The sequence below is a fragment of the Pleurodeles waltl genome, chromosome 3_1 (genome assembly GCF_031143425.1).
Source record: "Pleurodeles waltl isolate 20211129_DDA chromosome 3_1, aPleWal1.hap1.20221129, whole genome shotgun sequence".
Classification (NCBI taxonomy): domain Eukaryota; kingdom Metazoa; phylum Chordata; class Amphibia; order Caudata; family Salamandridae; genus Pleurodeles; species Pleurodeles waltl.
The window spans coordinates 1,131,093,544-1,131,107,705 of NC_090440.1; the positions used below are offsets into that span (position 1 = coordinate 1,131,093,544).

The 14,162-nt window shown below is 38.5% G+C and overlaps 1 protein-coding gene across 5 annotated transcripts in view; it reads left to right on the forward strand.

Moving 5' to 3' along the window:
- Nucleotides 1-14,162, forward strand: part of LOC138285015 (protein Aster-B) — a 405,970-nt gene that overhangs the window by 355,593 nt on the left and 36,215 nt on the right. The window lies entirely within an intron of this gene.

Here is a 14,162-nt window from a genome sequence, read left to right on the forward strand (position 1 = left end):
ATGAACATGTAAAGAGAAAATGAATGGGGCATGTGAGAATGGAATGGATACTCTGAATAAGATAAAAGGCAGAAGGACCAAGGATGGGAGAGAAGACAAAAGGAACCGGTGAGGAATGTGAATTGGGGAAAATGATAGTAATGATTAATGAATAAAGATAAAATGACTGCCATGGGTCTTGGAGGACTGAAAGGCAGTGAGGATGAACATGTAAAAAATCATAATGGAGGGGGTGAGTATGGGAAAAACATACTTTAAATGAATGAATAGTCTAGCTGCTAATGTTTTAATGAAGAGGTGACTGAAAGAAGTAAGAAATGGGATGAGGATAAGTAGCGTGCTTATAAGGCTGGAGGGTCCAGAATTGAAAAGACATGGGGAATGGCCCAAGTGAGTGATGTGAATGATATAATGAGAATGGCAAAATAAAGGTGTAAGGTGAAGCTAGACGATATTCTTGAAAATGACAGCAAATACGATGAATATGTAAAGAAAAGATGAGTGGGACATGTAAAAATGTTTGAAAAAAACATCCTGGAACCTAATAAACAGTAGCAAGAACTGAAAGGTACAAAGAAGAGCTGAGTGTGATAGGTAAGAAAGGAAATGCATTGAATAAACAATGGTAGAAGCAGGGTTCTGCAAAGCAGGTCCTGGAGAGCTGGGTCCATGCCAGATTGTTTGCAAATCCACATTTAGATAAATGTAGATTTCTGAAACATCTTGTTTCTAAATGTGGAGATGCTAAAAATCTGTCATGGACCCGGCTCTCCAGAACCGACTTTGCAGAACCCAAGTATTGTGTCCAAGGTTGTAAAGAAGAGGTGAATGGAGGAAGTGGGGCATAGGGAGGATATACGTGTTTCTATAAAACAGAATGGACCAAGGTAGAAAGAGAAGATGATTGGCACAGGTTTGAAACTTTAAGTGTGTACTGGGAATTAATAAAAAGCCTTAGCAGACATACACTGTTGAACTGTAATACTTTATCTAATCTCTTCCTTCCCCCTCATACTGGTTTTCTGACTTTCTGTGACCAGTCCCTCCCATATCTGTTTGTCTTTGTCTCACAGTATTGTGTGCTTTGTATTTTGCTACTAGTTTTTCTCTACTTTTCCACACATATTGCTTCTCTTGCTTGTACTGCCTTTATTCCAATTCTTTTCCTACATATCTGTCCTATCACTCTGCTGTCTGTGCTCTGCTCCTCCTGTCACTCCTACTCATTTCCCATCTATCTTACCATCTCTGTCAGCTTCACATACTCTTAGTCCTCTTTGAATTATTCCCTCTCTCCTGGCTTCTTTTACACTCAGCAGCTTCACAGCCACATTTTGTTTCTATGTTTCATTCTTTCTGTTTTACTCGCCATTCCACCCAATTTATCTCATGTTTAACCCACACACGTTTCACATCTCTACCTATACCTCTCATCTGCCTGTGTACTTTCTCTTACATTTCCCTTGCAGTTGCTGCCCTAAGTCCACAACCCCAAATCATTATTGTTCCACTTCTTCTCTAAAACATGTTTCCAAGTTGTCCACACCAAGTTTTTACTTCATCTTTACCACTCCTTAAGACTAACCTAAAACACATTTTAATTGCTGGCTTTCGTGACATATGGGGTATTTTAAAATCAGAAAGTTCAAGTAACTACATTGTATGTAAATCAATTTTTGGATTATACTCCTCTTCCAGGGTCACGTGCTGCGCATTATTCTACAATGTAGTGGCTGGGTTCAGAAAGTTCTTCCTTAAACCTTAACCTTTTTTTTTGTAATTCTTTGGTTGTCAACCCTAGGTGGAGTTCTAATGACTTCCTCTTTGCATTCTTTTTTCTGCTTTTGTGTTGTGAAGCAAAGAAGAACCACTGTCGAAAATCCATGGAAAATGAAAGACAAAAATTGTGTTGGTCTTTCCCAACAAAGATAAAGAAGATCTCTCTAAACTAGCTAAGGAAACTTGAACGGTGGCCAACAGCAGAAAAAAGGGGATGGTAACAGTACCCATGAGCAGATCAGAGAGGTAGACAGGTTAAGCAAACAAGGATTATCTTACAATGGGGGATAAATGAGGAGGTAATGACATGATTTTCTAATATGCAGAAGACAACCCTGGTCTGTTTTTAACATAGAACATTGCAAAGTTCTAAAACTTCACACCCAGGAATACACACACCTAGTCCAAGGGATATGTATGGTCAATGAATTGGATGCAGAATATTTGCATATGCTTTTCTGCTAATATCACGAATACCAAATGTGATTAACTAATGCGAACAGACACATAAGACAGTAATTCTGAAAGGTACACAATGAAAGTGACACACATGGTGCTTTATATTGGCCCAGTGTAGAGTAAATAAAATCCCAAATAATCCAGGTTTACTAAACAACGCAAAAGAAACATCTGCCACCCACTTCTGGCCATCCTCAACCTAGCAGCATGTCTCCTGAAGACTTTGAATTTGGACACTAATACCCATCTAAGAAGTTCATAAAAGTCATTATGGAGACCAAGAATCCATCCACCCACTACACTGCATAGTTTTATAATGTAGTGCACACAAAATCAATCGTAGGAGGAAAAACAAATGAATCAGTTATTGTTAAATATTTAATGCACATGCTAAAGTGTAATTTGTCACATGTGTCCCTAATAATGCACCTAGTAGCTCTGGTGGCAAGCATTATAGGGGAGATGGAGAGAAATCTTTTTACAACCCCAGTAATAACAAGATTTTTGGAAGGTCAAGAAGGCTAAACCTGCCAAGGACACTTCCACTCCCAATGTGTAGCCCAATATGTGTTTGGATGTTCTCTTTCTTTGGTACGCATTGCATTGTCTTTTGTCACTAGTACCTACAAAGTACCATGGTATTTACAGGAAAAACATGAAAATACACTGTAATACACTATATTCGTGAACTACACTGTACCACTGTGTATTAATAATATGTTACGTTTTGTAAAAACATTTTTAGTATTACTACTTCCTAAGTAGTAACCCGATATTCCATTATTGCTAGGTAGTACTGTGGTACTCCATAAAATATAAATACTTATAAATAGTAACTTATAAATAATTTTCCATACCCATTACCACTTTAATAAAGTGGTAATACGTAGGGAACATTTTTAAAATGGAAGACTTACCCATATATCTAAGGCCCTAACCCAGAACACAACCAAGGTGTACTTAAAATAACATGACTGCCTTTAACTTATGTAAAGGCAGTCATTAGCCAATCACATAATGCCTTGTCATCGGCATATACTTTCACATAATTTCGTGAAACTACAGCTGCCATAAATATCACTAAGTTCCAATGCGTTATCACTTTAAAAATACTTACAGGTACTACCAAAAATGGTCATCTGCACACCATAATCTCTGACTGAGTACAAAGTCTATGGAAAATGCATTGGTGGGAAAATGCATTTGGGACCCCTAATTTTTCTTTGTACCCCGCGATCAATCACCCTGAATCTTTCCATCCCACCATTGTAGAAAAAGCTGTAGGTCTGCAAAGTCTCGTGTTGATTTGACAAACAGGCACAAAGTTTTTAATGCTCAAAAACTGAGTGCATCTTGGTATAAAAACAATAATATGCATTAATCGATGTAGGAAACAGCCGACACTAGAGAGACTTGTTAATTACTTTATTTATCTTAAGTTACGCCACAGAAGGGAGACGTGCAGATGCTCTGTCCGTCCCAATAACCGTCTCTCCCACACCGTTCTCGAATGCCTCGGTGCGCGTACAGAATTCCCAGCGCGAGGCATTCTTGAACGGTGAGCCCCCGACACTACATATCTTTTCTCTTTTCACAAAAATAAATAAAAGAATAAACAATATATATATTCCTATAAATAAAACAGTTACCTATAAATAAAACAGTTGGACATTCCAATAACCCATTTCTATAGAACATTACTATGAATAATAGTCTTTTAACTTCTTTGGTTTTACAATTCTCCTGCCAGATCTACTCCATCTTCCACTCCTACAGCAGATTCCCTCCAAGCCACTAAAGTCTCTGGAACTGTTAGATGACCTCAGGTCATTTGATGGAAGATGGCGATCATCAGTGCTCCTTGAATCCACTCTATGTTGACATTGATGAACAAGTTCTTCTCTTCCCTCATTCTTCTCTTCTAACCATTCTTTCCACATATAACTCTTCGGAATCTCCGTTCCTGAGTCCGTTCCCGAGACAACTCTGGTACTCTTACACTGTGACAAAGCCGATACATGCCACACTTTACAATCATTGAGTCGCGCTGAATTATTGTACACAGCAATTACTCTCATGGGGAAAGAAAACTTACTTTGTCCTTTAATAGTGTGTTTATTGCTCTTGACTCTCACAACATCTCCAACACACAACTTCACCTCCTTACACTTGTGTATGTCATCATAATACTTCTTATATTTATCCTGAGCTTTCTCAATATTTGTCTTCACCTCCTCCGGACTCCATTCTACTCTTTTTGCAGCTTTGAGCCAACCAACATTATCTTTTGACATGGGAGTTCTACCCCTCATGAGTTCAAACGGACTAGCATTAGTACTGTTAAATGCAGTAATCCTAAAGGCCCACATGGTTTTCCATAACTCTGTTTTCCAAACTAAATTATTGCAATTAGACCATTGAATCATTCCTTTAAGTACACGGTTAAACCTTTCTACAGAACCAATACCTGCAGGATGGTAAATTGATGTAGTATGATGTTTTATTCCATTTCTTCCCACATAATCTTGGAAAGCAGAGGACGTAAATTGTGTCCCATTGTCCGACACAATACATTTTGGTAAACCCTCTCTTACAAAAATGTTATCCATAAATTTGATGATACTACTTACATCAGCCTTCCTTACAATACCAACCTCTGGCCACTTGGAAAAGTGATCTACAAGCACCAAGAAAAGTCTGCTCTTCACCTTCACCAATTGGACCCATGACATCAATACCTACTCTTTCCCATGACATGTTGGAAGAAGGAATGGGATGTAAAGGCGGTTTCAACATTGCATGCGTTTTATCTGCATTATCACAAACATGGCAATCCCTCACCATCTTTTCTACCTCCTTATCTATCCCCGGCCACCCGTACCACTGTTTCACTCTATTCTTAGTTTTACCAATGCCTAGATGGCCTTCATGACAAATCTCAAGAATCTTCCTTCTTAAGGTGATGGGAGGTATTACCTTTCCATTCCTTATAAATAGACCTTCTTCTATGGTTAATTCGTCCCTTACTTCCCAAAAAGGTAACACATTTTTATTAACCATTTTCTTTAACGGCCACCCTTTAGTAATCATGACACTCAATTGTTTCATCACCTCGTCCAAATTCTGCTCTGTATTCCACTCATCTCGCATGATACCTTTGCATAAACCTTCCTCCACAATAGCCACCCACATGTCATCTTTACCATTTTCATCGGTATTCTAAAACTCTTCACTGTTGTTGGATGGCAAGGGCATGCGGCTTAAGAAGTCTGCAACCGTATTCTTCACTCCAGGTAAGTATTGTACCACATAGTTGTAATCAAACAAACGCACCGACATTCTGGCAAGCCTAGGAGAAGCTTTATACAATCCCTTCGTGGTTAAAACTTTCATCAGTGGTTTGTGGTCACATCTTAATATGACTGTAGTACTCCACACATACTGTCTAAAATGTTCCAATGCCCATACACATGCAAGCGCCTCACGCTCAATAACTGAATACTTCTCCTCAGTAGGAGTTAATGAACATGAGGCAAAAGCAATAGTATCTTCAATCCCCTCCTTATTAATTTGAGTGAGAACTGCTCCTATTCCCTTGCAACTAGCATCAGTTGTAATACCACACTTAAGACTTGAATCAAAGCCTTGCAATGGTGGAGCTTTGCAGATATCATTTTTCAACATGTCAAAAGCATTTTGACACGCATCTGTCCACAAAAAACTTGTTTTTTGCTTTAAGCAGTTGCCTTAGATCATACGTTTTCGTAGAAAAATTATTAACAAATTTGGAATAGAATTCCACTAAACCCAGAAAAGCACGGACCTCATCCTTATTGTGAGGATTAGGTGCTTTGCTTATTGCAGACAATAACTCTTCCTTGGGTTTAATTCCCTGAGCAGATACAACATGCCCTAAATAATTGACATGGTCACAAGCAAATTAGCATTTACTAAATTCTGCCGTCAGGCCCTTTTCATCCAACATATTCAATACTTTAAATAAAGTCTGGTCATGATCATCCCTTGACCTGCCCATCACCAGGATATCATCTTGGAAGACCATCGTATTATTTATTCCTGCAAGAATTGAGTTCATCAACCTTTGGAACATGGCTGCTGCAGATGCCAAGCCAAATGGTACTCGCCGAAACCTGTAACACCCAAAGGGTGTGATGAAAGCAGTTAAGTCCGTACTACTGGGATGTAACCGTACCTGATGATAGGCCGCTTTTAAATCAATAGTGGAAAACCATTTCATTCCTCTAGTGCGTGATAACATTTCACTAATATGCGGTAGGGGAAATTGATCAACTAGTATATTCTTATTAAGATCTCTCAAGTCGATGCATAATCTTAAACCCCCATTGGCTTTTTTTTACCACGACCAATGGGGCCACCCACTCAGAAGATTCAATGGGTTCTATAATTTTCTCTTCTTGTAGTTTATCCAATTGCAGTTTAACATCTTCTTTTAACATCAGAATATTTCTTACTTTATGCACCTGTGGTACCGCATCCTTTTTTAAATGAATAAGGTGCATAAAGCCTTTCATTTTTCCAATCTTCCCCGTAAATACTTTAGAGAATCTCTGCAGAACTATTTGACCAATTCCTGACCCTTTTTCTATGGACAATACTGGTTCAGGATTATTGGGGTCCAATATTATGCCCAATTTCCTCTGATCAATCCATCCCAAAACAGAAGGACCTGTGACTGCAATATACAATTTTCCGGTCATTTGTCTGTCCTTATACTGGAATTCCAATTCCTTGTAGCCTAACAATTCGATAATTTCACCGGTAAATGTCTTGATTGTTATGTCCGGTGAGCATAACATTTCACCTACAATATGCTTGAGACACCTTTCCCACACATTTTGATTAATATTAGTATATGGAGATCCTGAATCTACTACAATGCGCATAGTCACACCTCCCAGCATAATCTCACAGCTTGGTTTTTTCATTCTATTTTTCTCTTCTTGTTTCATGCAAAGAATAGTGTCCTCGTCAGAAGAATTTACACACAAAATACACATGTTCAAATCATCATCATCCTCTGAAGAGTTTGTGTCTTCAAGATCTAGGATCTTGCTACCTCCACCCTGTCTCTGACACACTTTTTGGAAGTGACCTACAATTCCACATTTTAAACATTTCTGTTTCTTTGCCGGACACAATTTATCATTGGCCAAGTGGTCATAACTGCCACATCTATAACACTTCTTTTTATCATTCGACTTATAATTCTTAGATTCTATTCCTATTCTTCCTGTACTTCTCTTTTTAGAATCTTTATTGTATTTTTTTCCTTTCACTCTTGCAATTATGGTCTCCTCTCTTTTATTTTCATTTAAAACTTCTTTCACACACCTTCCCGTCAATTCTGCCCTTTTTACAATATCAATGACTTCCTGCAAAGAGCTTTCTCCTTTGGCCCACAGATTGTCTTGAATGTTCGAGTTTGACGATTGCATAACAATCTGATCACGAATAAGCTCATCATGTAAATCGCCAAATCTGCAATTAATTGCTAAATGCTTTAAGGCAGACACATAATCCTCAACTGGTTCCTCCTTCCCTTGTTTTCCGACGAAAAAACTTATAGCAATCCACAGCTATGCAAACTCTAGGTCTGTAATAGTTATCCAAGTCTTCAAGTGCATTCTTATACAGGTCGCCATCACCCGCTTGCCTAGGTTTCTTATTAATGTTTTTAAAAAATTTCAGACCACCTGGTCCTAAACAATGCAAAAGAATTCTATATTTTTTTTCAGCAGGAAGTTCTTCCTCCTCCTCAATGGCAGAGATATAATTCTTGAAATATTCGCTCCATTCTTCCCATTTTAATATTGGTGAACCAGCAACAGGAATAAATGATTGTGGAGGTGATAGGTTCCAAGGGTTGTTCGCCGCCATATATTTGCACTGTCTCCCTTCTAAAGATTACTATGATTGTTAAAAGTATTAAAAATGGTTTAAATGATGTGTGAAACTACTAATAAACCAATTTCAAATTCAAATGAACTGTCCCAATTTAAGATGTCTTCCACATTGTTCACGTGTGACTTAAAATGGCTGCCCCTATGTCAGCAGAACTGTCCCAACTTAAAATGGCTGCCACTCTTAAGTGATGTGTGACCGACCATCACCAATCCAAAATGGCACCTGAGACTGAATGACGTAATGGTTAGAGGCAGTACCAGTAGTAGTACACACCCACACAGTGAAGACGATCATCAGCTGCCAAGTAAATGCCGCCCAGCACCTAACTCACAACAGCTTACAGAAAAGACATCCTTCTGCTGCAGCGTGAGTGCTTCCCAGCGCTTGACTCACACGATCTGCTGCTCTTCACCATGCAGCGTCGCTCAACAACGCGGTAGGGTCGATTCTCCGCTCGTAGCCAATTGTAGGAAACTGCCTACACTAGAGAGACTTGTTAATTACTTTATTTATCTTAAGTTACGCCGCAGAAGGGAGACGTGCAGATGCTCTGTCCGTCCCAATAACCGTCTCTCCCACACCGTTCTCGAATGCCTCAGTGCACGTACAGAATTCCCAGCGCGAGGCATTCAAGAACGGTGAGCCCCCGACACTACAATCGAGCAGACATTTAAAACAAAACCATAAAGCATAACCTCTCCCTGCAGCTGATGATTTAAACTGCTTATTATTAACCTACTAGATTTTGCAAATTATAAATAGAACACTAAACTACTATTGGCTAGACTACAATTTGAGACCCTATATCTTTACACATCATTTTAAAGTCTCCTTTATTGGCTAAATTAACTAAAATACATATTAATTCTGGGGAAAGTTGCTGTAAAAAGTTGTCATATGATGCCTATGAAGCCTACAATTAAAAGTGTATAATAAAGGCAGCAAAAACAGCTTTCTATGAGCTTTGTAAAATGGACAAAAAGATTAAAATGAATCATTGACTGTGCTGAGAGGTAGTAGCACGGGCAACATGGCATACCCTTCCATAATCCTTTCGCTGGATAGCTTGATAACAAATTGCCTAAATGAATTCTAAAACGTGTTAAAATATATCAATGGTGCATGTTGATCATGAACAGGAGATAAGTTTCGATGTGGTTAGCCTTAGTGATTTCAGCATAGGAATTCAGAGTAACTTGACATCTCAACTGTATACCTAGCCCCAAAACCTTTCCATAGAAATAGTGTTTTCAACAGATTTTCTGCACACAAATTACCCACAGATGGCTTACTAAAATCTCTGATTCCCCAATCCATTCTAGCCCATCTTTAACATATTTAATCTAGGGTACATGAAACCCATTAACCAAAGATAGGCAATCTGAGATAAACAATTAAAACCAGTCTCCAGCTTTGCCCAAATCAGATTTTATCCATGCAATAATTATCACATCAAAATTATGGGCCATTGTAGTGAGGGCAATAGACTGATCCTAGACTTAAGATATCTTAACCACTAAATGAGAACAATCCCTTTTGTCAGGATGAAGACCCAGCAAGGAGTAATTTTGCTCTTTCAGTAGGGAGGATACAGAACCACACTGAATTAAAAAGGATGACTATTGTCATGTGCCTGTTCATCCACATCTTTACAAACTTTGTAGTGGGTTGAAAATATGACAGATTCAGAGTTCTTCCATTCTTCATCACATTAACACTGTTGCTCTCATTGGAGGCCCCTAGTAAAGTGTTTTCCACTGATTTTGAGTATATGGCTAGTTAAAGGGACACCTCAACACCAATGTCAAGACTAAACTCACCAGATTATTTGTGGCATCAATTCTTTCATAATAAGTGCTTCTGTTTCTCTCCCTATGAGTCATTATTTTAGTACAGGGATACAGTAAAGAGATCACTTTTACACACATGAATTTATTATCGTAGTCTGAGGTTCACGATCATGTAAAGGAGTCACATCCACAAGTGACTATCAACACAGATGCATCACTCATATGCAAGAACAAGGAGACACTCAGCGCACCTATCGTGATGGTGCAGTTAATTTGGCAATTTGTTTAATGTTACCATGCCAGGGCCGGCAGCAACTTTCAAATATCCTGAATATGACTCACTGAGAGGAATCATGAATCAGAGATCATCACTTGCATTTTAACACTTTACTTCTAAGAGTGAAGGCCCCAGACAACGATCCCCTTGTAGCGTTTAAAAGAAAAATGCCAAAGTTATGCCCCAACATATCCAACACCAGTCGTTGGGCAATGCCCTGTGGATAAACTGTTTATGGATCTTTACTTATGCTTTACCCTTCTTCCTGTGATAGCATATGTATTTCACACAAAAGTGGCTGGAGCCAGTGTTATCGATCCACATCACTTCTATGTGGCATGACTACCACCTACTGGAGATAGCCATCCATCTCTTTTGCAAGGTTCCCCATCCAGCATACTTGCTCATTCAGCAAGTGTGTTGGTTTAAGCATCCCAAGCCTAAACGTTTTTATGTGGTAATATGGCACTTGGGATGTTAGGATTTGGGGTACAGTGCTCTTAACCCTATTTTCAAACCAGGATCTGCAGTTCACACATCATCTGTTTAGCGACTGCAATCTATGAGGTGATCAGTGTATCAATCACAAATTAGACAGTCACAGGAGGTTGTGAAACAACCTGTCTAACATATACTAATCAAGCAGGCTTTTAGTTTGCAGACCCCGGTGATTGACTTTGATTGAAGGGGTAGTGGCTTGCAAAGAACAGCAGACTTCCATCATTTTATTTGTGTTCCCAAATAGGAAAATCAATTTAAGGATCTCCTGTCTTTCAAAGACAAAGTTGTTGCTTTAAAAAATGCTTTCTGTTTTGAAACAAACTGTAGGGGAGCCTTATCTTGTCCCGTAGAACATTCCCTGCTCCCACCTGTGCTTCCCAACACGCTTCTCAAAGGAGATGATTTTTGATAGGGACTACTTACCCATTGCTAATCAGTTACTATCTGATCTGATGTGTTGGTAAATCATCAGCGTTTTACTATTACAATTGTGGGTGCTAAGCATTGAAACACACCATTAAATATCATAGTTAGAAGGGGACACCCCTTTAAAGTCCCTTCCTAATTTGTGTCGCATGATGATTTGCATAACTCTTTTGTGAGTCACAAAAGCTGTTTGGTAGATGGCCTAACATACTATTTTGTAACTGCAGAATGTATGATGTTCAAATCATTGGGGTTGCAACTGGAGAATGCTTTTGAACAGTGGTTCCCAACCAATTTATCATTATGGAACTTGGGGACCCCCACTGAATCATTATTGAAACCCAGTGAACACCCCACCTCCTCAGGTCATTACGGGAAGTCAGGAACACAGGCCTAAACATTATCAATATTTTGAATAGCAAAACAATACACAAAAAATACAGAAACAAGCATTCCACTAAACACAAATGATGATACATTTTATTTAATATGCAAACAAATAAAATAAAAATATAAAAATTGTATTAGGAAGATTCTATATTCTGTTTGATGCACCTGCACTGCTCCCACAAAAGAATTTGAGGATATTAATTTAATTTTTAGCCTCTAATTTCAAATTCCTTGACATTTACAGAATGTTTTAACATTTTCAGTTGTACATTAAGGCACTATATTTATATACACTTTATAAATCTGCTAATGTTAGTTAATTTTCTAAGCAGTCGCGGACCCCGTGACGGGGCTTTGCTGACCGCCAGGGGTCCCCGGACCACAGGTTGGGAACTCCTTCTTTAGAATATCTCCTCTTCACTCTTTTCTAAAGAATGTATTTCCAGTCTCAAGAAAGTGTTTGCCTCTACCAGAGCTTGAGGTATATTTCTTCTGGTAATAACCCTGCTGAAGTCTTAGGTCCATGACATAGTACATTGTATAAAATTGTAGTAGCTAGTTTTTTCAAACACATCAATAAGAAATACATTTAGCGACCGTGACAGCTTATCTACAAAACAGATACAAAACAAACCACCAACCAATATTTAAAATTTTAGTTATAAGGCTTTAATGTAAGGGTTAAAGACAGCACAATGATTTAAATTTATCCAGAGGTTCTGAAAAAATTGCTCGCTATCCTGTTTTCTGAGCACTGTACAATGCATATTGAAACCAAAAGCCAATCACATATTCAGTTGCAATGGACATTATTATACAAGAGTATTACATGTTAAAAATTGTGTTATGTACGTAATATATAAGGGAACAATTAAATGAAAAGTGAGTGAAAGTGAAATTGCCACTTCCAACTTAGTTTGATTCTATATATCTCAATACAAAAAGTCAATCATATTGACTGTCGCAGATGTAAAACAACAATGTTGTAAATGCTACAAAAATGCAGTTAGTCAGATAAGAGAAGGAGGAACAATAACAAAGCATTACAGGAAGCATGAGAATATGCAGTTAAATAGATAAGCAGAAGAGTAACATTAGGGGTAAAGCACTATGAATGTATCACAGATTGGAGCTAGACAGAATGAGGACAGTAGCAACGAAGACAGAAAGTGTAAGATTATAGTCAGATAAAGGATTTTCTCAAGGATTTAATTCTTGTGTAGAAGTTGGTTCCACTATACTTCCATTAGTGTATAGAACTTCCATTGCACAGCTCAACAGTAGTTCAGTGGTTTGGTGGCATTTTCTCCAGCGCAGCATATTAATGCAAAGCAATTGCAAGCATCTATGATTAATTATTCCCCTTTTCTGTTCCATCAACCCGTTCAAATTTTAAATGCAAACACATGTGCAAGGTTGTCAAGCTAACAACTATGATGAAGGCATGTGATATGTCAACCTAAACATGCAGGGCAGCACACTCCTTAATTCAGTTATGTCCGCATTTGAGAGCATAATCCTCCTCCAGCGGTTAGCTCTATTCCTTTCACAAGGGCTCTCCTAACATCCTTTTTAATAAAAGCCATGTCTCTTTAACATTGTTTGCTACGTAATGCGTTCATATGGTTGGCAGGTGTGTGCTAATTCATGATTTTGCAGCTTTGTATTGTGTGTAATATTGTCATTGCACATGTATGTGGATTTCATATATTGTGAGCTGCCTATGTGTCTCTATCTGGTGTGATTTAATGGGCATGGTGACATTCATTATGTGGTATTATTTGGTTGCACGTGCAGTATGTATGTTCTTAAATGAATGTTTTCTCTAATGGGTGCATTTGATATGTTATTAAGAGGATGTATATGGCTCAATGTGTGTTTTTGAATGGCTATTCTGTGATATTGTGGGTATGAATTGGTAGTCTGTTAGATGTTTACATTTTAAATTGTAAGCAAGACCTTTGGCATTGATAACGGTGCATAGTTGGGTGCGTAGTATGTGATATGATTGTGCAGATAAGTTAATACTGTATGATTCAAGAACACTGTATTTGTGGTGGGAATATTTTATATTTAGCATCCATATTTACCTGCTTGAGTGGTTCTTGTGTGATTTGATTTTTATGTGGCTTTTCTGTTTTTGATACGATTGCATAGGGAGGTGATAACTGTAGTATAATGATGTGTTTTTATCGACATCTTGTCATTTAACTTCTAGTTCTATGCTATAAGACAAAACAAGATTGTGCTGGGTGATATGAGGCAGGATGTTGAAATTTAATGAAGATGTTATGGAGCAAAATCTTTGTAGTACAATTAAAATTGATGCGGGTAATTCCTAGCATGACTTAGGCCCTCATTATGAACACAGCGGTGTTAACCGCCGTGTTCAGGCTGGCGTTCATTTAACTGACCGCAGCCTCCCTGGGACCCCGCTGGCTGCATAATGAACATTTTGCTGGGCCGGCAGGCGGAAACATTGTTTCCGCCCGCTGGCCCAACACAATGCCTTGCCAGGACATTGCCGGCGGCTCCACATGGAGCTGCCGTCAATGCCTCTGTGCGATGGGTGCAGCTGCACCCGTCGTGCAGAT